This window comes from Marmota flaviventris, chromosome 15, assembly GCF_047511675.1.
Source record: "Marmota flaviventris isolate mMarFla1 chromosome 15, mMarFla1.hap1, whole genome shotgun sequence".
Lineage (NCBI taxonomy): Eukaryota > Metazoa > Chordata > Mammalia > Rodentia > Sciuridae > Marmota > Marmota flaviventris.
The window spans coordinates 67,035,554-67,038,624 of record NC_092512.1 but is presented as its reverse complement, the minus strand read 5'-3'; the positions used below and the strand labels follow the sequence as shown (position 1 = coordinate 67,038,624).

The 3,071-nt window shown below is 35.2% G+C and overlaps 1 pseudogene; it reads left to right on the top strand.

Annotated features, from left to right (window-relative positions):
- The first annotated feature begins 272 nt into the window (after window positions 1-272).
- On the top strand, window positions 273-657 carry LOC114090613 (phosphatidylinositol N-acetylglucosaminyltransferase subunit P-like; annotated as a pseudogene).
- Window positions 658-3,071: the final 2,414 nt, after the last annotated feature.

Below are 3,071 nucleotides of genomic sequence, written 5' to 3'. Positions count from 1 at the left end.
GAAAGACAGTGGCCAAACAAGACAAGAAACACCCTGGCCTGATTGGATTTACTCTGTACTGGGAAAACTAGACAAGCACATGAACAAATAAGTGGTGAAATTATGGATTGCAATAATTCCTCAAAGGAAATAAACATGGTTATACAAGCTGAGAGAGGTTAATTTAGGTGGTGTGGTCAAGAAAGGCTTTTTTGAGCTCTTTCTCCTCCACTGTGGCTCTCTGGCTGGTGCTTTGCACAGAAAGCACAGAGATTGGCCGACGTCACAGGAAAATGGTGGAAAATTCACCATTGCCATTACCAGAAAGAGTGATTTATGGCTTTGTTCTTTTCTTAAGCTTCATACTTTATCTTGTGGATTTTATTCCTGAATATTGGCTAAGCTTCTTAGGCTTAACCTATTGACCTCAAAAATATTGGGCAGTCATATTACTTGTCCCCCTCCTTATTACCATAACAATTGGTTATGTACTTTTATTGGGAACTAACATAATGAATACTTCTTCACTCCATTCATACAATCATAGATAACTGTTCTAAAAATCAACAGTGGAAGAAATACCAAGAAAAGGCCATCCCTATGTTAAAAAATATTTCTCTTAGTAAAGTAAATCAAATGTTCTTTCTTGCAGCCAAAGAATTTCATACCAAAACTTGACTTGTGTATATTTTATACATGCTAACATCAAGCATGATACATTTTTAACAGGATAATTCTGATCCTAATTATATTGACTATTTTCTCTTATTAATGCCCAGTATTGAAATATATATAAAGAAAGAAGTTGATCTTTTCCTAGGTAAAGTTCAATTAATATTGTAAATGTTTTCAAATATTAGTTTCAAATATTAATAGAATAAAAAATACTGCATTACCCTAAAAACTAACAAAAAAAAAAAAGACCTTTTGGAGAAGATGATATCTGACCTGTGGTCTAAAGAATGAGGATGAAATAAACTTTCAAAGAGCTAGGGAAAGAGTATTCCACTCAGAGGGAAAGGTAAGTAGAAAGACCCTTGTGGCAAAGAGTTTGAGTGCTAAGAGACAGAAAAGAGATGGTGTAGCTGGCACACAGAATTAAAGTAGTAAATATAAAATAAGAACAGAAAGATGGGCAGAGACCCAAGCCAGGAGGGCCCTACAGGCCACAAAAAAAGATTTTGGATTTAAGTATAAGAAGTGATATGACTGATTATCTATGTATGTTTGCATGAGTATGAGTATGCATAAATTTATGCATGAGTGTGTGTATGTGTATGGTACAGAGCACTCTGGAAATTGAACCCAGAACCTCACTTGTGCTAGATAAGTGTTATGCCAGAAGCCACCCCCGCCCTCATCTTTCACACACGTTTTTTGACTGTCCTGTTCCAGGGACAATTTAGTTTACTTATCATGGTCCCCAAACTATTGCTCTTGTTGCAAACTCTGATCCTTTGGACTGAACTCTCTTAATCTCCTTCACACGTTGATATTGCTGCTGCTGTGGCAAACTGAAAGACTCGGGTTCTAGTCTTGCCAGATCTGAAAAATTCTCTCTGAGAAGATAGCTACCTGGACTCAGCTTCACATAGTTTTTATGCTCCCTTTGGTGCTAGACACAGCAATCCTTCCTTAGAGAGGCCTACACAATGGAATTCCTTTCCTTCTAGGGGAAGAGGATTCTTGGATTGCAACAGGTCTAGATGTTCCTCCCACAACATCAGCTTCCAAATTGCCTCTGCACAACCAAACCTGGCTTCCATTTGAAGATTCAATCTCAAATAGGAAAAGCAAAGTGATTCCCCTTCTCCCTCTCCATTACCCTCACTTTCAGAAGGTGATTATGCAAGTCTCCCATTTCCCATACTCTTTCATTGCTCTTCCCCTCATTGATTTTCCATTACTTCTGTCATCCCTGATTTTCCTGATGGGGATTTTGGCCACAAGTGACTTACCTAACCATTTTTAATACATTCTTAAACTTCTCCACTTGTGACTTTTAGCATAGAACTTTAAACTCATTTAGTGTAGCTTTGAGAGATTTGAAATAACATCTCTAGGGCCATGTGTTTGGAAGATTCCACACTTGAATATGATATGAACTACTCAAGGACTTCAATTTAGTTTACTTATCATGGCCCCCAAATTATTGCTCTTGTTGCAAACTCTGATCCTTAAGTGGTGATTCTGTTCAATATAAATTTAACCTTCTTTTCAAAGTTGGGGGCATTCAGCAGATTGTTGTCACCATTATTACAATCTGGATAGCACTTCACAGCAGAAAAATGGTGCACTAATGTAAGACAGCAGATCATTTTAACTCAGAGTCTGAGAAGGCCAGTGCAATGGGAAAATTAGATATCTCCTTCAAGAAACTTGCTAATGACATTTCTAATAGGTTCAATCAATAATGTTTCTCCATGCTTTTTTGAGAAATCATTCCCCAACTCTTAAGCCAGGAAAAAAAAAAAACCTGCTTACAGGGCTAATTTGATATCTAAATTATCCTAATTTGCTATTTCCCTCAAACATGGGTGCTTAACTTTACTCCAGTAACATATATTAATGTTACATTTTCTGTCCTCTAGTTTTAGCTATATTTAAGCAGAATTAAACATGCAGGTTTTTTACCATCTGCTTATAAGAAATTTGTAAACTGTTTTTTTTTTTTTTTTTGATTCTTTGGGTAGTAGACAATTTCTGTTATTATCACATTGCTTTTCATTTAACATAGTAACATAGGTTTGATCTCATGGCTAAAATTCCAGACTGCTGAATAAATATATATATATATATATATATATATATATATATATATATATATACACACACACATATATATATATACTCACACACACACATGTGTGTGATTTTTTAAGTTAAAAATTATATATACATTTGTTATGTAATGTATATATAATTTTGACCATCATATTTCTTTAGCAGTCTGAAATTTAGAGAGAGAAGAAAAGAGATCATAGCATTATACTAAAAGTTGCTGATGTCTGCAAATATATCATTTAATCTCCTTCCTCTACATAGTGTCCCTAGCTAGTAAAGACACAGAACACCAAAGGTAATTGTATCCT